The sequence below is a fragment of the Camponotus floridanus genome, unplaced genomic scaffold, assembly GCF_003227725.1.
Source record: "Camponotus floridanus strain SB8 unplaced genomic scaffold, Cflo_v7.5 scaffold16, whole genome shotgun sequence".
NCBI classification, from domain to species: domain Eukaryota; kingdom Metazoa; phylum Arthropoda; class Insecta; order Hymenoptera; family Formicidae; genus Camponotus; species Camponotus floridanus.
In genome coordinates, this window is record NW_020229281.1 from 2,954,436 (window position 1) to 2,982,019 (window position 27,584).

The 27,584-nt window shown below is 38.3% G+C and overlaps 1 protein-coding gene across 2 annotated transcripts in view; it reads right to left on the bottom strand.

Annotated features, from left to right (window-relative positions):
• LOC105255948 (protein Tob1) overlaps nt 1-27,584 on the bottom strand; it is a 70,747-nt gene that overhangs the window by 24,364 nt on the left and 18,799 nt on the right. Inside the window, exon 1 of one of the 2 annotated variants that reach the window (XM_011265520.3) lies at nt 8,729-10,001. The exons of the other annotated variant lie outside the window; for it this stretch is intronic. The gene's annotated coding sequence lies outside the window, so the exon portion shown is untranslated. Of the gene's footprint in view, nt 1-8,728; nt 10,002-27,584 lie in introns of those variants that run through there. 2 annotated transcript variants of the gene reach the window in all.

Below are 27,584 nucleotides of genomic sequence, written 5' to 3' on the forward strand. Positions count from 1 at the left end.
GTTTTCTGGTTTACAGATACGAAATTTCGGGCGCGTTCAATGATAAAATAACGATAGCAAACAAAGAAAAAATTTATATGTAAATAAAAATAGAAAATTAATATATAATATATCTATTATAATATTAATTAATATTAATTAATATATCTATTATAATATTAATATAATATATATTATAATATTATAATATTAATATAATATATATTAATATATAATAGAAAATGAATATATAATTTAAAATTATGTATATTAAGAAAAGAACAAATTTTGATTAAGATGATTGATACATTTATGATCTGCAAGATTAGACCATTAAATTTGACTTTTATTAAAATTCCACTTCCAATATACATTTATTTATTCATATTTGATTTACAGAACAAGCGTCAAATATCCACGTATTATTTTACCTCGTTTATTTTCGAAATAAAATAATTGATATAGGGAAAGAACGCGATTTATTTTTAATGCAATTTATATTGTAAAAGTATCACTTTCAAAAATATACACATTTGTTTCTAATTTTAATCTTTTAATTTCTCTTCCATGCATTCGAAATTTCCACATTTGTCAAACGAGTGGGAATTTCGCGTCGAGCCTTTGTCTTCGCAAATTTCGAAATCGCACGTACAAGGTGAAAATTATTCTCCTTCGAGCGGAAAGTTTTTATCGCGACGCTTTATGCGCGTGCACGCACGACGGTCATCGCGATAATGACTTTATCACGATCAACGTCGCCCACCCGGCGACGTCCGATATTACGCAGTCGCGGCTTCGAATCGGGGCTGAATAGACTACCGATAGAGCCAGGAGCTATAGACATCCTAGAGGAGGATGTGCAGGACCAACGCATCACGCGCGATCCCAATTTCCCGATATCATCGATCGCTCTGTGCGACACGTGAGCGTCTTAAAAATTACAGACGATTATCCCGAGATTACAAAACGCTGTCAAACGTTTAAAAGAAAACAAAAGTCGACGGCACAGACTTCAATTTTCAAATTAGCCGTTTCATCTCCGCGAGAGACGCTTTCCTCACTGAAAGTGATTACGTAGCAGCTTTTATAAGTAGCTCTTTTCAAGTGCTGCTGCCGCTGCTGCTGCTAATGACTTCCGTCTAAGTTCGAGAGAATGTGTGGCCACGCGCGTAAGTATCTCTTGTGTTTCTCTCTTTCTTTTTTTTTTAAGTTGCAAGTAGATACGTGAAAAGTAACGTAAGAACAAGAAAACGAAATAATAAAATACCTTTAGAAAAATATTTCGCGTTACACTTTAACTTGTACGCTGCCAATTTTTCCAATCGCCTCCCATCTTTTTATCGTTTCATAAAATTATACAAATATGTTCTTCAAATATCCGCGATATGAGCACATCATTAATGAACCTATACGGTTCTAGGCGTAAACATGTGCGTATTCGGCAAGGTTCCCTTTTTAGCTGATGCATCGATTACGGAGGCCATTGCCCGCATAATTGCTATTTGAATAATTCGAGTGTACGGAATAGCCGCAATTCGAACAAAGCTGCGTCATTACCATTTTTTTATTGCGCGCGATTTCAACTGAAACGCGATAGCAATATACCCTCGAGCCTTTAGCAACGATATCGATCACGAGAGAAAGGAAGAGAAAGAGAGAGGGGAGGAAAAGAGAAAATAAAAAAAAGAGAAATATAATTATTATACAATATCTTAATAAACGACGATATTTAAAAATATATCAAATTCTTTTCACATCAATGGGATTATGTAACGTGACGACACTTTGACATCTCGACTTCCGTTGATAAAAAAACAGCGAAAATTTTTATTCAGAAATATTGATTATAATTAGCATTAATAATGATTCGCGATGACGAAAATTAAACGCTACATAGCTTTTATGAATATTTACTCGCGTTTATATCGCAATTAAGCCATTAGATGACGATTATACGTGTTTCTCCGAGGCTCCATAGTTAATTCCAAAGATCCCAAAGATTGTAGCGCGTATTTATGGCGTATTACACTCGCTGCTAACAAACTGTTCAAACATCGTCGTGAAACGAAATACGGTCAGATTCGTTATCAGCAGCGTAGATATTTACGCCTCGTGATACGCGTGACAAATGCGTGAATTGGCAAGGCCTTTGCAACGTTTCAGAAAAAAAAGTGATAACGCTGCAACGCACGAAATTTCACCCGATCTTTGACGCTTGACGACACTCCGAAAGAATTCAAAGTGTCAAATTAAAATTCCGACTTACGATTTATATTGTACTTGAAGTATCAGCGTCGCGTTCGTCTAGTGTTTTAAAATAATTTTAGATCGTCGTTTTCAAATAATTTTGTATCGTAAGCGTGTAAACGGGCGTTTCGTTTTCGTTCGATATACACCACCCGTATAACACACGCAACATGCAAGCCGATAATGCTTATGCACGACTTGGTCCGACCGCTTTGAACTTGGCGAATCCCGCAAATCGCATGGAAAACAGGGTAGTAGGTCGAACATTGATATCCCTCGCGTTGAACATCCGAGAACATCCGTTTGGCATTTCTTTAACAGAGAGTCGAGAGATCTGTATTCCGAGATCGATAAGCGGATAAAAGAAAAAACCTACCTTTCATAAGATCGATAATAATATCATAGGGGGAAAACGCGACGACGCCTGTAAAATCCGCCGTGATTTCGGTGAACTCGACGAGAGCGTGCGCGAGAGATAAATGAAAATCTCCATCCACCGAAAACTTAAACGTAAGTACGAAGGATAAGCTCGGATAAGATTGCGAAGGAGGGAAGGCAACTACTTCTCGAAACGAGGGGTTAAAATTACATTTAACCACAGAGCAACTGCGAGAAATTCGTTTGGCAACCCTGTCATTTTCTCGAGGATCCTTAACGAGAGCTCTTCTCTCTACAACCTTGGGAACTCCTCTTTCCTCCATCCCGAATCCTCCGTTTACGAAAATGAAGGAAGGGGAAAATCCGAGCCTCCTCGAGGCTTGTCGAGAAATCACGCGGAAAACAGGAACTTGTACGTAACGGAATGCAATTACATTGTGATACATTATCTATGACTGTATGCATCATCGCGTTATCCGCTTTGTTGCGAGAGCTTCGAATATAGGCGTGAAATATTTCATCGACTTAATAATTTTCAAGATTTCTTATAAATTGCCTTTTAATCGCTTCGTGATTATCGACACTATAAATTTCATATAACTGGCATAAGTTATTATATAATTAGTTATATCGAATCTAATGACTCTCTTAGTAATCTCAGAATTCTTCTTTTTAATTTTATTTATTTATTTTTTTAATATTTTACATCAAAGACGCCAAACAATTTTGCAAAAATTTCGAAATAAAATTAGTCAAAAATGGAACAGATCAAATATTATTTAAAGCTATCAGAGAGAAGTTAATTTAAGCGATTTTTATCGGCGAAACTAGCGGCTTATAAAAATGCGGCAGATACCTCTGCATTCGGTCTCTTCTACTAAATTCTACGAATCAATAAACTGCACTCACGTCACGACTCGCTGGATCTTAATGCAACGCGGCCATAATAATAACGAGCGAATAGAACGTCGTGCACTGAAAATATTCTCGCGCAAGTTTTCCGCAATTTTCATAATTCGTTTTGGCGGTCGTCCAATCGCCTTGTTTCCTCTAGCGTTTTGCCTCGATAAAGACATAATTCAGTTCCGTGAATGAATACATTTTTTGCGGCGCGATAATAATTAATATCTACACATTAATAATAATTAATATCACAACATTATAAATCGCGCGAATAAATAGCATCCTTGGACTCTTGCTGTTAATACGAATTTTCATGCTCGATTTATCGCTCTGTATTGTGACTCGATAATATAAAAATACAATCATTTAATTGGGATACTACAAATATATATAATATATAGTGTAATAAAATTTTTTAATATATTATATAAATTTTTATGCTATGAACGAATATATTTATTATACGCATGAAAATATATATCGAGTCCGATTATAGTGTGAGATGTCAAAATGACAATATAATAGCGACAATATATAACATATATAATTTAATTTTACAGCCAAAAGATGCACATAAAATTGCATCTACGTAATTAATAGAAGCTTAACTATTGTTTCGAAAAAGATCGATAAATATAAATATAATTCTAAGCACATCGAATACATCGAGATTCCGAAACACTATAATGCAGATAAATAAAATTGTCGACTCGGGTTACGGTGAGGTTAGACGCGGAGATCGTCCAACGATCATCGAACGACGCAAAAGATACATCGTCATGCGACTCGAGAAAGGAAGAACGCGGTGATAACCCCTTTACACACCGATACATACAACGAGAACTCGGAAAAGCGGATTGCGTTCTCGAATAGAGAAGATTAACGATCCTCTATTGAGGGAACGCGCGAGTCCGTGTTCCGCTCTCGTTCGACAATGTTATTCTTAGGCGAAGCAGCTGCGAAATTAATGAAGGCGATCGTGCAAGGGGGAGGGGGGAGATAGAGAGAGAGAAAAAGATAGAGAAGCGTGAAATAATCTCTCGCTCACGCGCGCGTCACACAAAGGGATATTTCGCGCTTCTCACGCGGAAACGTCGTCTAGCGAGTAGCGGTTTTGCGAGTGATGGATGAGAGCATTCTCCGCGCACTCGAGACGAAAAAGTCGTAAAGGAAAAGAGAAAGAGACGGTGGTATATCGTCGGAAACGCGTGACTTTCACGTCGAGTTAGAGAATTGACTTGCGACGAAGTTGCGCCCGAGGAATTGATATAAACGCGAGCCACGACCATACCTTTAGATTTTCGCGTTGGATAGAGTAAAGAATCGCATCAGCCAAATTGACGTTTCTTCTTCGACTGGACGCAGCCTATCTTTTCGAAGAAATTAACAATCATTTATTTATTTATTAACGGAATATGCATGAGAATTTATTACATTAATAAGAAGAGAAAAATATCAGATTAATGATAGAAAAAATAAATTAAAAAATAAAATATGGTATAATAAAAAAATTAGAAAATTACAATTATAAAATTTTATGTAAATGGTATTGATTTTGAAAGGGACGCTTTTAATATCGGAAAAAAAATTGGGTCAACGACAGAGATTGCGACGTTCGTTTAAGAATATCCCGTTTAAGGACATTCTCGATAACGTACAATTAAATAAAAGGTGTGCGCCGGGAATTGTTTTCGTATACTTTGGCCGATCGATTCGACTGCGGCGCGAGTAGTCCGCATATCACGTGATTGCCACCGATCCCGGGATATTTGCCTATCTGCTACGAGCGACGGTATTTGCGCGCTGAGATTTTCCAATTAAACCGTGATTAATTCCGTGACAGCCAGTCGGAACGTGCGCGCCCGGTTGTTTACCGCGGAAGCGAAAGGAGCGAGGGAGAGAAAGAGAGGGAGAAAACAAGATCGATGAACGGGGCACGCCGGTTGAAATCGATGTTAATCCGATTTCGATAACCGAGAGTAACCGGCAGTTTGTTTGCCTTCCCGAGAAAGCGTCGCACGCGTCGCGAAAATAACGCGTGAAACGATCGGCCGGTCGATGCATCGCGGCTCCCTCGATTAGCAATCGCTCGTTATCCCGTTAACGGGGATCCCGGCGGAGAAGTCCTCGACACCGAACGGAATTTACGGTATATTAAACTTTTTTTTTCCGGCCGAGAGACGACCGCGGTGGGGATGAATGGACGCTGCTGCGAGTGCGGCCGATTGATGGACGTGTACCAGCTGTGCAAATAAATTTGCAAAGTCGTTTAAAAATACGCGTCGGCATCGCCGGTGAGAACCGCTTGTTTAGAAATTTCGAGCTTTATATATTGGCACGAGATTCCGCAAAATATTGCTGCTCGTTTTATCCGTTAAGTGAATCATTCATTTTCCAGATTATAAACACACACACACACATACATTAACGCACGAGCAGGAAAATAAAAATAATTTATTATCATCAGCGTTATCTATTCAGTGTTCGGCACCGTTATAACTTTAGACGGTTCAGAAATTGGAAGATCCAAAACGGAATATATATATTTATGCATAAGTGTTTGTGTATTTTATTTTTTTCAAATGTTTTTATTTTGCGACACATAAAATTATAGACAGATTGTTCCGAATTATAGATGCAAGCGGAAGGCTGTATGAGTCAAACACAAAATGCATAATAAAAAGCAGACACAAATAAACATGAAGATATAAATAAATTAGGATATAAATAAATTTGCAACGTACAATGCCAAGTCGCGCAGACAAACGCTTAGAGGGCGTCCCAAATTTCTCAGAAATAAAGAGCTTAAAATATCTCAGAGAATCTGACTTATATTGTCGACAAATATCGTAAAAATTTGCCCTAATTCTTGCGATTGAATATAGCATTCGTATAATCAATTTAATATATTTCAGGTACATTTGAAAGAATGAAATATGCATATGAAATCTATCTTGAATAATTATTAAACTTATTACAAAACCGGCTTTGAGAAAATATAATCCAACTAGCGTTAAACAAATCATGCTGATAACAATAATAAAAATAATAATAATAATAACATATAAAATAATAGTAATAATAATAATAATAAAATAATAATATGGTTATCGTTATTATTCTTGGAACGCATGACTTATTTAACGAGAATAAAGTGACAAGCAGTATTTTATTTTATAATGCAAAACAATCAATTACAATAAACAATTATTTGCAAATAACATCAATTACATCAGAGTTGTGTGTGATTTCCTTCGAAAGTAAACGATGCAATTGGTCGATTCTAAAGCGATGCACGATCGTCGCGTGCGTGCCGAGGATACACGTGCATCGGGCATAAGCGTATAGATTCCATTACAGCGCGATAAAAACCGGCCCCGTCCATCGCGCGACCTTTAACGTAATAATCACGCTCATGTAAGTGAAACGCACGTCAAAGCTGGCGATAAGTCACACACTCCAGATAGTTATCCTCGCAAAAAATATAATAAAAAAAAACGGGAACTAATTGAAAGAAATTAATCTTGTCGCGAGCGAGTAACGGAATGAAATCGTGCGCTCCCCTCGTCTCGTATTCCACGAAAGAGGGAAAGCGAGCTAAAAAAAAAAAACGAAAGGGATTTATTTACGTTCTCTATTCCTCGTAAACCAGCTACTCGATATATCCTGAAGTATTCATATTTGCGTAAAAAATTTCCGATATAGATGCATAAGGCGGATACAGTTGAAATTCCGCTGCACTGCAATGTTTCGCTGATGGTCGCTGTTTGTTTCGAGAGGACGTAACACAACGCTAGGAGGGAGCTCGACGGACAAATAACGATTGCAGCGATTTATTTCGCGTTCGTAAGATTAAATCTGCGTGCAGAGCGTTTCTCGAAAATAGCTCGACAAACCTTGAAGTTTACTTTTTACGCATCGAGGCCGATTTTCGCGCGTCGAAAAAAATCATTTCCAGCAGTCTCTCTAACTAAGCGTTCTCGCACAATCGTTTCCCATACAATTCCTTACTCATTAAAAATGAAATACCCTTCCAAAGTTCGTAAACATTTGCAATCGATAAAAAATGTAAGATTAAAATCGTGAACACCCTTTATTGTCGGAAACTTTCTCTCGTCAAATTATGTCCCTTTCGCGGGGAGCCTACGGATATCAAGGCCGTGACTATCGTCACCTGTTCGTATGTGCTACATAATTGCGGCCGCGGAACGAAGTAAAATCGAGCAGCGACGAGCATATTACGTCGTAGACACACACGTACACGCTTTGTCGTTGTGTGTCATTCGTGGCGCGAAACTCGAGCACACTCGTCGTCACGTAACAACACGCGACCGCGTGCATGCGCGCGTTACAACGTCACGGCGTGTCGCACGCGTGACAGCCGCCACCACTCGTCACGACACGCTCGTTTCGCGATTATTCGAGAACGCGCCTCATTAATTAATTAACTCGAGACCGAGCTCGCGCACGTGAATCTCCGACGTTCCCGCCCACGCACCCGATGATTCCCGCGGACTTTGTACGAATTTGCTTCCCGATCATTCCAATTAACAGCTCTATTTTAATAACGGTCTGACCTTTCGACACTAATCTTCAGATGCCACAAGGTTTATGTTTTAAATCGAAGCATTTCCAACGTGAGAAAATTCTCCCTAGGAAGTTGGAGGGAGGATATTATTCTGCAAACGATCGTAATTTCGTGTAAATTTGAAACTTAATCGCTTATCGACGCTTACGCACGACGATAAGCCTTGTCAAGGTATCGATTCTCGCGAATATCACTCGCGTAACTGTAGGGATTTCGAAGATGAATTGCAAAAATCGTAATCGTAGAATGTTCGCGCGTCGTCTTATCAACGAGGCCCGACAATCATGCGATCGCGAGCGAGATTATATTTATTATTCGTTGACCTCGCATCATTTCCTTTGCGACGTCATCCTCGACGAGAAAAAAAAACCTGCGAGATTACGCAACGCTTTATCGCGCAAGCACGCGAAATATGCCACGCGTGCATGCGTGTGCATACATGTGTGCGTTTCTACACGTATGCGTGCGCGTAAATCATCATCGCTCGTCACGGCTCGCGATCACCGCCCACGCGCGTGTTCCAAGTTCGTCCCGCGAGAAGTGAGCCGCGGAAGGCCGAAAAGTCTTCCGAAACGATTGCGTACTCGCTCCGGAATTCTCGACGAGTCTCGCATATATTTATGGGATACTCACGTGTCCGTCTCTCTCTAGCGCTGCTCCCGATGACGACGTCGCGCTCCACGGCTTACTCCACACTGCGATGAGTCCTTCCAACGAGAAACTTCCTCCTCTTTCACTCAAACACTCGCGCGCGAAGATAGAAAGGAGGATAGGAGATGACAGATGAATCTGGGGCGGGGTAAAGTATAAGTGCTTCCTTCACTCGATAAGATTTCACAAAAATTGCACGGTACGTGTGTATAAAAGTAAAAAAAGAAAAGCACCGCGAGACACGCGGGAATGGAGTGGAAACGGTGGCGGACTCGCTCCCCTTTCCCTCTCTCTCTCTCTCTCTCTGTCGCGCGTCCTGTCGCGTTCCCTCGATTAACTGCTCTTCGACCTTCGCGAAGCGGTGTTGCGCGACTGAGATTGTGTCGGGCACCGAGACCGAGCGAGGCACTGAAAAGAACTCCTTCTCGCGCGCACGCGTACGTACACACCGTCCTCCCCGTCCTGCGTACCTGTGTGCAATAGCGAGATCCGTATAGGTAGCTTCGTATCTGTGCGTGAGAACGAGAGAGAGAGAACGCGAACGTTTTATCGTCCCCTTCCTGCGATCCGTAACCACGTTTCGACGCGTACAAAACGACGCTCGCGAGTGCCGCTGCGAGACTGGAACGCGGGGTAACATGTGCGGGCTCTTACATAGCGCGCCGAGTGGTGGGGATGAGCGAAAAGTGGGGAGAGGCGAGGCGCGGTGGTGGGGGCCGCTTCCCCGCTCGCCTACCCCCTCCGCCACGGCGAGAAAGAACTCGGCGGTTAGCTGGCAAGGACGCCGGTGCCTCCGACGACGACGCGTCGATCGCTCGCTCTTTCGGCGCACGGCTCGTCGTCCGCCTCGACGTGTTCCTCTCGCGCGCGCGCTCCCCTTCCCTCTTTCTCGTTCTCTTTTATTATTATTATCTCTAGCTGATTATATTTTGATCCGCTTGTCGTATATTTCTGGATCGCGCTCCTCAAGCGAATTTTCTCGGAATAAAATTAATTTATATCTGCCCTCCCTCTTTCTTTTTCACATTTTCTCTCGCTCCCTTTCCGCTCCTCTTTCCTATTACACTTTTACGCGTGTATATATATTCAGCTTTCGATCCATCTCTTTCATTTAATATTCGATTCTTTTTACGATTCTCTCGTGTACTCACTCTATCCCCGTCGGGGGATTTTACCTTGCAGCATCAAACATGTTGTTATTTATTTTTCTTTTTGCAGTTTTAAAATATAATGAAACACGAGGATGAAAGGTATCGATATAACAAGCGCGTTTCAACGAAAAATATATATATTTCTAATTAAAGGTCGAAAATAATTTTCAACCTAATTTTCCTTCGCGAAAATTGTGAAATTCGAAGCTCGGCGTATCATGAGTATTTTCATACATTTACAAAAGCGTAAACAAAAAAGTAAATATAAATTTATCCCGATGCATGCGAAACTGATATTTAATATCGCAAACATTTCGGTTTGTATCGCAAACAGCGGATATGGAACATCGCGAATTCCGCGAGCGACTTATATTACGACAAACAACGAGCAAGTAAACAACGTCTCTCGAATCGATTTCTTTAATTTCCATTTTCCGCCTTTATAAGCTCCCGCGGAGCCTCATATCGTAGATACAACCGCGGCGAACAAGTAACGCGTGACGCACGCGAGGAGGAAAATTACCGGGTGTGCAGGAAGATGCGTATCGGAACTTCCGCGATGAACTAAGACAAGAGGTGGCGGCGCGCGTCTTGCGTTGCGTGTGTGTGTTTGCGGCGGCGCAACCGCGAGACGAGAGAGAAATGAATTGCTTTTTGCGCGGTGGCGCGAGAGAAAGAGAGAGAAAGAGAGGAGAACGTTTTGTTTGCCCGCGATAATGAGAAGACTCGCGGCACCGCCGACATCGTTCTTGCCCGCTCGTCGCGGAAGCAATTGTAAAATCGTTCCGCCGCCTTTATGCCGCGCGTACAAGCGTTAATTCGCGCCGCTCGTCCCTCCTTTTGTTCGCCTCCGCCGAGGACAATGATACCTCTCGCGAAAGCGACACTTTTGAATTTACGTCTCCGCGATATTTCGTTCGTGAGCCGTCGTCAGATGAGGCGATTCGTTCGACGCGATAAAAATCCGATGCCCCTCTCCTTCCTCCTCTCTCTCTCTCTCTCTCTCTCTCTCTTTCTCTCTCTCTCTCTCTTTCTCTGTTTGTGTCAACACGAGGGACACCCGGTGCACGCTTCTGGTAGTTTTGCTGCCAACTCGAGATTGCACACGCAGGCAGGGTATAGAGTTCAGGCGAGTGGAAAGTTCGGAGGAAACAAACGGCAATGCGTCTTCCCGAGTGGGGGAAACTAATTTTAGATGCGTTTCGACGTCATCCTCGCTTCGCAAAGAAATTATTAATTAACGGCGCTGAAATGTTGCGTTTCGGAAACGGGGGAACAGTTTGCAATTACTCCAAAACGCTCCGGATATGTACACGAGTGCGCGCGCACACGTGTCACGCGATAAACTGCAAGATTTAATCGCGATACCTCGTAATTTAATCGACAAAATTAATTCGTTGATATATCGCGATTTCCAATAAAATTGATAGTTTTCAAGCGTCCGTTGCAACCATCTCGAGCACGTAACGAGATATGGAAACGCACGTGTTTCCCTCCCCCTTTTCGGCCCGAAATCATCGAGTAATTTCGTCGTCGTGAACGTTGCACCTGCAACGCGCGTCTGCGAATTTTCACCGCGCAATTTAAAGGGTTAAAGCTGCCGACACGCGCACGCCAAATGAAGGACCGCCGACTGTCCATCACCAGGAAGAGAAGTTATATATCGTGTTTAACGAGTCCCTCCTCTCCCCCCATCCCCGAGAATACCCGCCATTTGTTGCCACCGTTGTGCTGCCGCCTTATCGTACTTCCGCACCGCCTGTATACAACACGAGGTTGCATCGGCAAAGAAAGAAACGATTTCTCGCGCAGAAATAAATCGAGAGCGATAAATTTCGTTGCAGGGCATTCGATTTTCCGAGAAAATTGGGAAATTAATAATGCGTTTCCTTCAGCTCGAATGATCTCGCACGATCATTGTCGTCGAATTTATCTAGCCTGATACGTGCAAAAATACAACGGACATTTCACATTTAATAAAGCAATAACGATAATCCAAGTTACCGAAGGCGTTGGATAATAAAGTATGAAAAAATGATTTTTATTTTTTCAATAGAAAATGCTGTATTTTTTGGTAGATATATTTTAAAAATTGTAAGAAAATATTAAATGTTTTTTTTCTCTCTCTCTTTCTCTCTCAAGTCAAGAATATCTTGTTTATCTAATAACGGTCGCGGCTTATCGATATAGTTTCCAAGCCGCAGTCGATAATCTCTGTGTCAGTTATTTCTTTTTTCAAAAAAATACGCGCGGAAAATAACGAATCGATGCCTCGATCGCTTTCCTCCCCTCTCGCGATATTGCAATTTTGTTTGCGCGGGTCAAACGAGAGGATCCGCATCGCGTCATCGAGAGGAATTCGTCAACGTATTCGAACGCGACACACGTTTCCCGACTCGCGTTCGCGACAGAAATAAATTGGGGAAAATTTGCCCGGCTCTTGCGAGCGGGCAGATGAGGGGAGAAAGAAAACAAAACAAAAAAAATGCTCCGGAATGCGGGAGGAGAACTGTTCGCGCGGCAACGTCAAATATTTGCGCGCGAAAACAGTTGCGTGCTCGCACGTTCGAGTTTGCACTCGATCAACGATGAAAAGAGGGAGGAGAGAGATTGATATTTCTCCGTATTGTCCGGAATTTCTGGGCGATAAGAATAATATCAACGGAAGTGAATAAAAAATTATCTGCGATCCGAGGCCCGAGATGCTTATCACGGCCGAATACGTGAATGGATCTCGATTCGATACGAGTACGAGATAAATTATGTGAATATGAGAAAGTAAACTCCGACAAACGAGCATAATTTCCACTCCTCTTCGTACTTCATGTCAAGAGAAGGAGAAAGAGGAGATATTTATTTAAGAGAGTATCCATCAAGGGAGAATCCATCGATAAGAGAAGAAAGACGTTAGATGTTAACGGTATAAAATAAGATAAAATGAAATGAAAGAAAAATACAAAATTAAAAATTAGAATTAAAATTTTATATAATTTCATTTTAGGAATACTTTTGTATTTTGCACAATTTACTCGACGTACGATGAATAATTGAAGAGCGGAGATGAAACGCTCACACAGTGGGAACAATAATATACACGATAAGACTATAATTCGCGGCCGTAAAATGCGTGACAGCGTAATTCCCGCGTGGTACCGATTTTTACGCCACGCAAATTTGCGCGCTCGTGATGGCTTAAATCACTAGCTTCCCTCTCGGTCGCCTCGTTTAACCGGCGATCGTTAATTTTCTTCCCGTCGCGGACAAAAATTTGAAAATCAGTACCGTTCTAGCCACGAAACGCGGCGTGAGTCATGCAAACGTGGTCGTTCCACGTTTCTGCCGTTACGATAAACGCAATCGTATTCCGCTGATTTAGCGCCGGTGTTATCGTTCGCAAGAAATATATGTATATCGAAATCGCACATGCGTTACGATTCGCACTGAATCGACGCGATATAGCCATTTCGTCCGGAAATTAGGGAACTTTACACCTTTAGCGCGAGTATCTCGAGGGATTCGATTCGATTAATAAAAATTCCATGCAAGAGTAAATTTGTAATCCGTCGATTCCATGTTTTTAATACAAAAAATAAATATATCTGATATACACCTGACTTTGTTAAACCATTCATATCGCGAGAGATCGGAGGTGCACGTCGTGTAAGAAAGTCCCAGGTAGGGTTGCCAGACGTTCTCCAATTTAATAAAATTTTTTCTGTCCTTCGAAGGACGCTATTTGTCCTCCAATTTCGGCAAATATATTGAAATATATTAATAATTACGGCTGCAATACTTATTTATTTTAAATCATCTGCCTATTCGATTTCCTTTTCTTTTGGGTTCTTAAAATTGTGTCCTCCATTCGGGATTTTCAGATCTGGCAACCCTAGTCCTAGGGTAAGCGCAAGCTGAAAACACATCGTTTCGGAACGTCCGGATTGTCGCAAGGTGCGCAGATTCGAGCGCGTCTTGTTTTGCATCTTGCGTAACGCGATACGCAACGAAACCAACGGGGAAGGGAAGGGAGAAAGAGGGGAGGAGGAGAAGGCGTTTCTGCCGCGAACGGAAATTGTACCCGCGCGTTGCGTAAGAATTGTAAGGACTGGTCGACCAACGATAACGACAGCGTGTAATCGTATCGCGGCTAAGTAGCTTGGCACTTAAGCTACAAAACATCGTGCAAATCTTCAACGAGTTTCTCAGATCTCGGACTTGTTCCTTCGCCATAATAAGCGCCGAATCGTGCGCGAGAAAAGACGAAGGTCCCTGAACACAAATCTATCTAGCTAAATGTCCATCATATCCATCTTCAGCAATAATTCTTAAATTAAAAATCGCCAACTCTTGATATTTCATAGGATATTAGCTAACAATCGTCATCGATAATTATCATAAATTATCATAAATGTTTAATATAATTATCATAAACGTTTAAATTCCTTCAGTGCTCTTACATACGGTATTTTTTAGTTTTTTACGTTTGGATGCAGAATGGATCATTTTTTTAATCACACCGTTATAGAATATTTTAGAATATTTTATTATAATTTTAGAATATATAATTAAAAGCCTTTAAAAAAAATACCGCGCAGAAGAGCATTACTGGAATTTAAAAATTACTAGCCATAATTACATTAACGATGATTGTTACCTAATATGCCAAGAGTGTCACTGAAGGAATTTAATAATTATTGATGATAATTATTAATATCCCGCGATATTATGGAATTAACCTTTGTTCGACTTTACTTCCATTCGCCGGACATTTCGATCGGAAGCGGACGCCTCGATCTACTGGGATCTACGCGACGTTATTAAGACACGTGCGCGTAATTCGGACGTAACGCGAGCCACGCTTCGGCGAGTACGCTTCGCCTCCCCCTGCCTCCTCCTCCGCCCTCTTCCCCGTCGAATCCCCCATTCATGAGAAGGCGCGGATTCTATAAGCGGCTTCACGAGCGCTCGGCCGAGCCGAGTCGGTTCACTCGATTTCATTCATTTGATAGATAATCGTCGTGTTCCTGTTTGCGGCTCGGCAGGGACGTGCCAAGCGCAACAGAGCGAGCCGTTCCTGCGCTCAAGGTCCAGGGTTCCGGGCTCCGCAGAGCATCGCTCGCGTTGTCTTGCTGCACCTTTCTGAGTGATGTAGGAAGTTGCCAAGTCGCGTTATTACAGGATGACGACGTGGAATTTTCTCGAGTCGTCGAGATTTTACGAGACCACCGTATGCGTGCGCGGAAGTCTCTTCTAACGTTCGTTGCGTTTCAGGACGTGCCTCGTCGCCGTGAGGCGCTTTTTACTTATTTGGACGATGGTTTTCAATTTCGTATGAAATAAAATCCTGAAATGATAGAGATGTGTACCTCGGGGCTCAATTTTTTTCAAAATATATATTCATGTATATGCATGACAGATGTCACTGATCATATGTTCGATACTTGACAGTTTGATCAATTACGTGTATTTTTCGATTCTTCCGAATTTTGTAAAGCACGTAAGTATATTTAAAATTTGGGGGAGGAAATTAAAAGAGTTTATAAGTAGACGTATTATTTTTTGATGTTGCTAATCTCCGAGTTTCAAATCAATAAAATGAATGCGTGTTATCATCTTTCTATTTTTTTTTTATTATATATTTTTCATTTAGCTCCGATCGTTTATCTTTTCAAACATCTTCTCAAACAATCTTTTCCTCGTTCGATCGCGAAATTTTATTTTTTTCGCGACGCGCGGTTCATAAGGCGCGAATCAAGTAACCGCGCGCAAAGCGTGTGCGTGCACGTGCTTCGTAAACGCACACGCGCGGGCCAGCGCGGCTCGGCCACGGTCATCTCGAGACCTTCTTGCGCAGCCACCGCACTCACACACACACACACACGGATGCACACGTGTACACGCATGACACACGAATCGGCGAGGAGAATTACGCAACGGCACAATTGCGTGTACCGCAACGTAACGAGTTCCACAATAGAACGACCGGTCACACGACTTCGCCTTCTTTCCACCAGCCTAGGTCTCTCTTTTTCTCCCCTCTCTTTCTTCTCCCCTCTCTTTCTTTCTCCTTTAGCCATTCATAAACTCGTCCAGAGAAAAACTAGAGCTGTTTGGTAATCAAATAGTGATAAATAATTTAATATTTTAATTAAAAATGCTATAAAAATATAATTTTAAAATCACATCTTATCTTCACTCACAATAAATATAATTAATAAATTTATATCGAATAATCATCAAATGTAAATAATTTAAAAATATAAATTAATAATGCATGAAAGAATGGTGAGGCTCTCATTAATAATGTATATATATTAATAAATAATATGAAATATATATTTACATAAATTTATACCTCGATAAATAATTATAATAAATATTAAAATTAATTAATCTCAATTCAAATAACATATAAAATGATTATGAAATTTATGAAAATAATATTAGAATAATTCACATATAAATATATAAATTAATAATCCTTTTAAATAATTTTCACATTATATAATACTAGTTTGATATATTAGAAAAACTAATCTTAAAGTTCATGATTTTAAAATAATATAATACGATTAAAAATCAAAATTTAATTTACTCATAATAAATTTTGAAACATAAATAGGTTTTTATCTCGTATATGAATGAAATTTCGTAATGGTCAAAATAGCGGAATCGTTACTTTTATACTCGACTTGGCTATACGAGGCTTGGATGTATGCGATAAATGTTTCAGCGGTTGTTGAGTCGCGATGTGTCGCCATTCATTTTTCAAAAGTGATAACGCGACAATTTTACAAATAGGGTCAAAGTTGTTTTTGTATTATTTCCGAGACACGCGCGCGATACATTTTGGAAACATTCGCTACGAATGGTTCTTCCCTGACAAAAATACCGAACTTGCGTCGTTTTCAAGTACATTACTCGTCGATAACAATTTCGCTGGCGATAAATAGATACTGGAGAACGTCCGGAAAATACAGTTTCCTTAATCGTGCGACATAGTTTTTTTTTTTGCAAACATAGTTTTTTAAAAATACAACAGCGTTCTAGAAACACGTTGAAAAGTAAACGTGTAAAAGTAAACGTTATAAACGTCAACGAAACTATCGCTATCGAGAAGCTCCATCGAGCGTGGCGGAATAACATTGCCGCGCGCAATCATGCGGTGAGCCTGAAATGCGATTGTCGATTTATCGACACGCATTTATCAGAGAACGATCGGGCTAGTAAAACGATCTCACGAGAACGATCGTAGCGAATGTCGTTGCTTGACGCTTATGTAATTTCGAGCGTAATATCGCTCTCACGTTTTAACGAGATTGATACCGATGCGTCATCCAAGATTAATCAAACGTTCCTTAAATTCAAATCTGCTGAAACAAAAAGCTCCACCGTTAAAAGGTATATAGGAAATTTTCAGAAATATAAAAAAAAAATGAAATTCTTGTTTCTATTTTGTATTGATTTCAAATCATGAAAATTAACGTACAATTTTTAAATCGAAATTCGAAATATATTTATAAAAGACAGAACTACAGAGACCCTATACCATGTTATAAAGTTTGCATCACAGAATTTTAAACGCATTATTTTTATTCATTAGTTTTTGAATGATGATCGAAATAAATGCGATTTACAATTTACTTGAAAAATTGAATTTTAAATAATATTTCGCAACAGTTTCTTTTTATGAATTTATATATTTTTTTCAAGTTAAACCATCAAGCAAAACGAAGGAATTTCTTCACTGAACTTAATTCCTTCAGATGTCTAGTTTTGTATAAAAGATAATTTTTAAAAATTCCTTTTATGAATGGAAAATGACAAGTTTAAAGAGAAAATGTTTATTTTTTATGTTAAATAATTTATCGATGTTAAATCTTGATCATCATGCAGTTACAACATGACTACAATACTATTATTGGTCTTTTATTTCAAAATATCTGTTGCAATTTTTCATCTTGATTTTATTATTAAAAATATATATATATTTTAACAAAAAATATTTATTTATTTAAATAACAATTTTACACAATTTTTAATAAGTAACTTATTTTTCGATTCATTAAACTTCTGTAAATACTCCTTCAGTTAATACTCATGTCGATTTATGTCTCTAACTACAATTTAGAATAAATTACGCGGATTAATTGTTAAAAATATCTAAAGAATTTTTATTTACATTTATACACATTTTTCCGAAATGATATTTCATTTTAAATAAGAATAAAATTAATCGTGCGCGAAAGAATTAACTGTTGATAAAATTAAGGGGAATTGGCAATTCCGGTAAAAAGATAATATAAAGTATTACGATAAAAAGATATACACTTACACACTACATACGATGACGCTAATCGTGTTAGTTGTTGCGCCAACGAGGCATGAGGTAAGAAGCAACTATCGAACGCGCGGCGGCTAAAAAGGAAAGTTACTATTGGCATCTAATAAACGGCGTTTCTGCGCGGTGCGTAACCATGTGTCACTTGACTCGTGCTAATAATCGATCGGCCGCCGATCGACCTTCGAACATTGAAATATTGCGCACAACGTATACCTGTGGCAGTCCAATGCGTCCAAGGTCTCCGCGATTAGTGGGTCACAGTGTATACGTTTAAACGAAGGCGACCGATTCGCGACGCGATTAAATGTGCGCCGAATCTAATTAAGTACGGCAAAATTAACGGACTCGTATCCGCATTCGATAACATACGCGGAATCAAGGAGGGAATGCGTTTTTTTTTGAGATTTTATCGAATTGCATAAATGAAAATAACAAAAAATTGCTGACATGTTTGCATTAAATGTGTTTTATAGCCTCACAATAAAAAGAGCGCAAGCGTGTACTTTATCATTTTTTTCATTTATCATTCTTTGATAATCGCAAGGATAAGAAAAGAACATGAATTTCAAATATGCAATATGTAAAAGGAGCTTGGAGTTCAGAAATTTTTAAAATTTCAAATCGGAAAAAAAGACGAATTTAAAAAAATATAAAAAGGATAGAAGGTAAATTAATAAATTTAATCTTTCATAATTATGTACGATATATTATTTTACTTATATATTAATTAATAATAATTACTATTTTTTTATTAAATATATTATTTAATATTATTTTTGTATACTTTCTTTCATTTTGTAGAAAATTTCTATTCGCGCGATCGAAAAAATGAGCGAATAGGATTTTCAACTTGAGCGATAACGTGGACTCAAACTAAAATTGATTGACAAATTCTCATTATAAGATTATCCGATGTTATTATTGATGCGATAAAACCCGATTTATTTTGCGAGCAAGAACAAGATTGAACTCTCATATAGCATTCTAACGATCTATAGCGATTAAAGTTATATCACGATTAAAGTTATATCGCGATCACATGTCGTAACGATTGGTCTCGCTTAAAATATATACACCCCTCGAAATAAAAATTTTCTCAATTCGATTTTTTATAAGATGTCAAATCTAATCATCTCTCCAATTTATACTATTTTTTACAATAATCAAATTAACATCGATGTAATGGTAGATTTATGTAGATGCAGACGTAACGATATAAAAAAATAAGCGTAAGAAAATAATTTCTCGTATTAATTTATTTCTTGTAACGACAGATCAAAGATGGACGAAGTACCATATATTTAATTATATTTTTTTAAAATGACGATTATAATTTTAATGCATTGTGTGTAGAAAATAACGACGAGAGTCGGAAACGTTCGCGTTTTCTCGCACGTATGACCTTGAGCCAGTGCACGCTCGCGATCGTCCTGGCGATTATTTAACGCGACGGCATATAAATCGTCGTCGACGTAACAACAGCATAATTTACGAACGTTACGCTATAGCGCGCGACGCGATGTTTCCCCTCTCTCTCTCCCCTCGATATCGCCGTCGTCCTTGAATTTTTCCTTCCGGTCGCGTCATAAATTTTGACAGTAGGAAATGAGCTTGTGATGGCGCCCATTGTTCAACACGCTCGCCGAAAGGAAATTATATTATTAACCACATGTTTCAGCAACATTACGATAAGTACACTGACAAAGCTAATTATTTTCTTATTAAATTCATTTTTTCCTACTTAAAATGGAGGAAGAAGAGAGAAGGGAGTTATATACATATTTTCTCAAATATATTAAATTCACTGTAGTTTTTTACAAAAAAAAGAGGAGTCGATATCAATTTTAATTATGAAAAAAGATGAAAAAGATATATCCATATTTTCTTTATTTGCGGAGACAAATCGATAATAAAATAATGAAATAAAGACAAATTGTCCCTCCTTATTTTAAACTACTTTTAAAAAAAAGTTTAGACTGTAATTTTTATCTTAAATTAAAATAAATAAAAAACTATAATAAATAATTATTATAAATAAAGTTTACTTTATCTCATGTTATATATATTTTTCTTATAAACTTACGTATATCTCGTTTTACAGTTGCGACTTTCGTATTCACGATAATTTTATGGAACATAATTTCCAATTTCTACATAAAACTTTTATTTTACTCAATTTCGAAGCAGTCGTGTTTTTAAAATAATGTATAATAAAGATACAATATAAAATAATAAATTTCCAAAGAAACGAAGGACAAAATTATACTGAAGGAGTCTTTCAATAATTATATAAAATGTCACGATGTGACAAATATTCATTTTCTTGCCAATATCTCGAACAAATTGGCTCGACATACTGTAATAATTTATTACATAATTTAATGTAAAATGTGAATAAAAGATTTAAGAGAGAAGAGTCGTAAGACAGAAATAAACGAGTATATTATAGGTATATGCAAATTTGTGAAAAAGGAGGATAGTTATGAATATTTTATTATCTATATAATGATAGAAATTAATTACTTGAAGGCTTTAACAAGACATACACATATGTATCTAAAATATTCATTTTTGACTTGTTAAATCAACAAATATTTCACATAAAATTTTAATTACACACAACAAAATTATTCCTTTAATTATTTATATCTTTTGTCTAGAGAATAACATTATATTTTAAATATCCTGAAAATATTTGTACTTTTCACTTCTGTAGAATATTTATTATGTCTATTTTTGATATTAAAAAATCCGTTACTTGAAATGTTATATGCCACCTATAAAATCCACGATGTCACCTGCGTAACAAGAAGCGAGGTCTTTCCAGTGGAATAATACCGACACTGGTCGGTCAAAGACGCGCACGATACGTAATAAAGTACAGCGATAGAGACGGTTGAATGGTGGTGGAATAGCATATGCTAGATAATGGGTAGAAGCTTATGTGTGCCACACAGTCGGACGCAGTATCTTAATACGACATAACGACATCTCCTATTACGAATTTTCCGCGCGACGACGCGTTTTCGCGATTATTAGACGTAATTTCCGCGAGGAAAGCTCGTATAAAACCATCGTATTAATAACAGTCTTAATTAATTCTTTACAGCGCATCTCTCATCCAATTGAAGAGAGTCGACGATCGCGACATACGACAACTAGTTATTATATAATCATCGGAAAACTTGTAAAAAATCATTCTCGAGTTACGTCATTTGCACATTTTATATTTTTGTATGTCCATATATCACGAAAGAGAATCAGGATATATTTATACAGTATCTAATCTTCTCGATGCGATCGAGATACTCTTTAATGATTCTCGCTATATTTAATCGACTTACTTCGTTCATTACAAGGTCGAACATAATTAGAGATAAAAGTATTGTGACAGACAACGTGGCGCTACTTTGTCGCATGCCAGAGAACATAATGGTTTCTTGGCTGCAAATAACACACATTTTACCTCACGTACATTTTACACGACATGATAATCTATTAATCTTCATAAATAAATTCTGAAAAGAAAGAATATCTTAAGGTTTACGCCTCACGCGTTAATAAATGAAATCCGATAAATCGACGTCTCTATCTCTTTCTCTCTTTCAATCGACGAATAATCCAAAGTCTCGGATACTTTATTCGCTGTCAATGAGATTAATTCGAGGCGTCGATCGATTCGGAAAGGGAATTAATGGATCCGTCGTCGCGTCGTATAAACAAATTTTTCATCAACTGGCGCTAAGAGACGTAGCTCTAAAAATATCTCGGCGCCGAAAAATGCGCGGCAGGGCGAGACGTCGATTCGCGATTGGTCAATCGAACATATTGTCGAGATGAAAGAAGAAGAGAAGGAGGGAAGGTGGAAAAAGAAGCACAAGATCGATCGTCCCGAGGGAGAGCCGCTGCCAAAAGCAGCGATGTGGCAATCGCCGCGTTCTTTTATGCCATGCCAGCTCAGCCTCCTGCTCTCTCTCTCTCTCTCTTTCTCTCTCTTTCTCGCCGCTACCGTTTTAATTTAAGACCACCCCTTCAAATGTCACGAATACGCATTCCGTTCCGCGCCGGCTCGCCGCGAGATTGAAAACACTAGGCTTTCGCGCGGATGCGTCCGCGACAGTTATTTTGCTCCCTGTCAAAACGCTAACAAAAGCCAGATTTTACTAATTCGTTTTTGATGATGACAGTCTCGCCGTCAACGTTTCGTCAAATCCCTCCGAAACGGTTCTATCCTTCAGCTATCATATGGGGATTTACAGCAATCGATCTGTCACTTGCGTCGCACGAAAAAATATAATTAATAATTTTATTACGCGAGACAAAGTAAACATATCAACGTCCTTGTCAATTATAAAGTATCCCTGTAAAGTATCATTTGTATAAAGTGTATCCCTGTTAAACGAATGAGCGAGAAGTAATGAACAATCGTTAGAAGCAACCATCTCGCTTCCGGTATTTTAGTTTAAAAGAGTCTCTAGAAATCCCCGACTTTCAATGAGAACGCGAGCTCTCGGTGAAATTCGTGCCAATCCCTTTTAATCGTGTTTACAAGCATCTTTGCCCGTTTGCACGACACAGAGATGCAGTTTTCAGTTTACGAGAGAACTTGTCGCGGATTCCTTCAGTAATCTTGTCCCGGATTCCTTCAGTAATCTTGTCGCGTTGCTATGAATCGACGTGAAATATATAACTGAACGAATTAGAACGGGTGTATAAGCATGATGCATTTCTTTTAATCTTTAAGACGTGCGAAAGCCGATGTGCATGACGACCAAAATAATTTTGCCTTTGGAAAATTCATCTTCACAATCGCGTCAACATGTATCGTATAAATAGATATAAATAACACAAAAACGATAGAGATAATTTTATTACAATAAAAAATAACTTTTTTCTCGAACGCAAAAAAAAAAAAGATTAATTACTTCTCGCAATTTTTTGATGCCGAATACGATTCCGACTTCCAAATTAATTCCCATCATGTCACAATTTTGAGAAATTTGTGATTAAACTTGCAAAAGTATGAGCTATTTTGTGTATTATATTTATGTGACATGTTGAAAAATATTTTTGCAATAACAAAATTAAATTATTCTTAGGAATTTCAGTTTCTAAAAGACACTTGTAATATGTCGAGTAATAAGATTAATATTCATGATTAAATATAAAGTTTATTACTGTAATATTGCGAATTAGATGAGAATCTATCCAATAATTTTAAATTATATCTATTCACTTAGAAATTTTTTAAGTCACTGAATATGAACTTGACGCCAAAGTGAATGATAACGTCAGTATGAAAGATGATTTTTTTTTGTGCGGTTTTTTTTATATTGAACCGTGTTATTTATGTTTACAAAAATATAACGCGTTATCCCCCACATCTCTCGTCTCACTGATTAATTAACTCGCTGTACAGACAACAACGTTCATGGCTGCAACGACGGCTATCTTTAGGATCGGCGAACAAAGCCAAAAACATTCGATCCAGAAATGTCGATTAACCCATCGGCGCGCGTCTGCCGCGTTTCCGCGCGTTCTCACCCCAAGCCGGATAATAATGACGAAACTGCGCCGACTTGCACACACCCGTCGACCCACATTTATAAATAGAGAGATCTCATCTCCGACGAGGCGAAGGTGCGTGCCGTGTGTCACCCCAGGAATATCACGGCCGACCGAGTGACCGGCGAGTGCCAGCGTGAATGAGACTCCGAATCATTTTAAGATATATAGAACGTAAAGAAACAAAGCTATTTTACATCTAGTCGCATAACTTATCATCAATGTTTTATTTGATCTAAATAAATAATTGCAAGAAATTACAAATATTTTTTTGTAAGTTTTATTTTTCTCGTGTCTTCCTATTCCCTTCGTGAAAGGGATAATCGAATAAGCGATTAGCTAGCAAATTCGGATGCGAAATCCGCAGAGCGAAAATCTTCCTCTTGTGATATCGGACCTTAGGTATATAGCGTGAGAGCAACTATGCGCGTAATAAAATGCATAATGTTTCTATTGTCCTTGGCTATGCCATGTCGATTATGTCGATTATGTAACGAGCATGAGGGAAAAGGTTCATCTCGTGATCATGAGCTTTGTAAAACTTCGAAAACAAATTTGATAAACGAGTGATAGATATAAATAATTTTAAGTGCCACAAAAATATAGAGATCTCTCTGAAATAAAAAAAAATAATGAGATGTCTTAAATATAAAAAATTATACACCTCTGAATTTGAAAACAATAGCAGATTTTAGAATTTAATAATTCAATATTTTCAAAATATTATAGATTTATCGTTAGAAACGCATCTGAATTGATGAACTAAATTTTGAAAAAATATATAAGAATAGATAAAATATATATAAAAAAAATGTCTGCTCTCTCTCTCATTTTTATTTTCTTTTATAATTACATAAATATATATTTTTATATTTTCTAGTGAATTCTCATTGTTTTGCGCGACACAGCGAGAGTTTTCTGAAAGAATCTCGCCGGAGATTCTTCCAATTTTCTTCGTCCCGTAATAAAAAGGCGAACGCGTGCCAGCTCAACACAGGAGGACACTTTGCGTTGGCTCGAGGAATGTTGGCCGCTCGGGCGATTTATCGTTGCATCGCGGGGACATCGTTGCTTGGCGATGGACGAAATTTAAATCAGCTTGATGTGTCGTAACGACCGACACCGCGGGCCGTTCATAGCAGATTGGGAAGAACGATCTCGCCGTATTATTAGAGGCATTATTATATCGGTGCGTTACGTATGGCGGGGTATATATACATATTGTATATGCGCATTTCTCTCTCTCTCTCTCTTTCTTGCCTCTGGCGTCGCAATCGCGAATGCTCTAAACGCTTAAAGTTATTGCTAATGGACGACCCATTAAGTCACGTATTTTTACGCGATCGTACCACGGAATTTGTGAGTAGCCGAAGAAAGAATTCGCCGGGCGAAGCGCACGTTGAAATAATAAATAAGAACGATTTTATTTTTTTTGTTTTCTTTTAATTTTATTTATTTTTTTTTTGTAAAGAGACGCACGTGTTGGACATACATACCCTTCGAGATAATATATTTACATTGCGAATTAACTCTAATAAATGTATAGAGTAAATAAGCAGAATAAAAAATCTATTTTCTAGATCTCTGATAGAGAGATGTCGCCGTCTTATTTTGAACAATTTTATCCCGCTATATTATTATACGTCTCGTCGCGAAAAGTAGAATCGCAGCTTCAATGCGACGAGAAGACACGGACGTCGAATATATTTACGTCGTCGAATGTTACAACGCCGTTTATGGGCTTCTTCTGAGCCTTGAATTTTTATAGCTCTCGACGCTATTGAGCTTTTTGCGGTAGTAAAGATTATCGTATCGCGAAAGAATAATTGAATTGGATACTAACTCTCGGTATATTATACCGATTCGAAAATTCGATACTAATCAATTAAGAAGGCAGACTGTGTCCATCGAATTATCTTAAGAAAGGTTACGCGCAGAAAATGGCATAGAAATGTAATTTCATCTATCACTCGTTTCACGCGCCGATTTTTTTATCAAACGCATATTTTCGATAATATATATCCGACATCAGAATTAGAATCTCCAAAACAATCGATGTTTTCATTGAGATAAACTCGCACAGTTATAGTTTACTCTAGTTCGCCCGAAATCGATTTCGCACCGAAACACGAGGATTTGATTCTCTATAACTGGTCTAGATCACATCGCGACTGATTTTGTTTTCACTCTACCCTCATTTTTGCACGGTATGCGTCGGAAACGAGGATCGTTCGTCTCACGACAGTCCGCGACTGTCTGCCGATTTCGTTAAAAACTTACGCGCCTCGCCGGGCTTAACGTGGAAGTGAAAAATATCCATCTGGAAGTCAGCCAGTGAGACTATTTCCAGAGCGAGTGGCGTAAATAGCGTTGTTGTGGCGAACGAATGCTCGTTGTGACCCTCGCGCAAAGCGAGAAATTACTATCCGCGAGGATGATGGTATTCAGAAAGGAGGATTTTATCGAATCAGGAATTACGTACGGGCAAATACTTATGCATCTTTTTCCGCCCCGATTGAAATTCACATGCGAAAACACGATAATTAAATTATAATATATATAATAATACATTCAATATATTTCGAATTAAATCAAAATTTAAATTCAAATTGCAATTTTGCAATCAGGTTATTCGTTTAATAAATTCTGGAATTTTCAATCCAGTATAAATTTAAATTAAAATCAATATGATTAATGAAATCTCCGGATTTGACAAGTTTAAAGTGTATCTCATATACATATATATAGATATAAAGAGATAAACTTTTAATTTGTCAAATCTGGAAATTCATTAATCGTACTGATTTCGAAACCTAATTTTTACTTCCTTTTTTGGAGGAGTGTAACTCCATAAGGAGGGATCTAGGAGTATACATTTATATGAAAAACCCCCCTTAATTTTCGACAAAGAATCATCTCCTAAAATTTTTCACACTTATTAAGAAACATCCTGTACATGTATATACAAAGTGTTCTAAAAAGTTATGTCAAAAATTTAAGGAGATATTTCTCACACCTGAAGGCTGAAAAAATGTTATATGGACATAAGTGCGGAAATGCTTATTTCAGGAGTTATGTTGAAAATACTGTTAGCTATAGTATTACTTACACAAGGAAAAATTTAGGAAATTTAGGAAAAATTTTATTTAGAAAAATTTAAAAATCCTAAATTTTTCCTTGTGTAAATAATACAGCTAACAGTATTTTCAACATAACTCCTGAAATGAGCATTTCCGCACCTATGTCCATATAACATTTTTTCACCCTTCAGATGTGAGGAATATCTCCTTAAATTTTTGACATATCTTTTTAGAACACCCTATATATTTGTGTGTGTGTGTGTCTCGCGTACATGGTAATTTATAATTTGCGAAAGAGAGAGAGAGAGAGAGAAAGAAAGAGATTCGCATTTATAATACACCTATCTACAGTCCCGCAAGGTTCGGGATATGCACGTATCGCCGCGGACATGTGGCGATCCGTGCGGTTAAATGTACTTTTGCCGCCGATAAGCGCGTATGATCGAGCTCATAAATTCCGCTTATCAACCGAATGTCAGGTTGGCCAAGTGGATTTGCGGTAGACCGAGATCTCTCTTTCCTTTTCTCTTTCTCTATCTCACTGGAAACATCCCGAGCGGTTACAACGCTTTTATCGGGCGAATCGATATCGCGACATCGCTGCGTGCGTTTTACTTGATAATTACGTTTCACTTTTATAATTACAACTCGGAGGAGTCTTATCAAGTCGATATACATATCATGTTTTCTTTCTTTTTTTG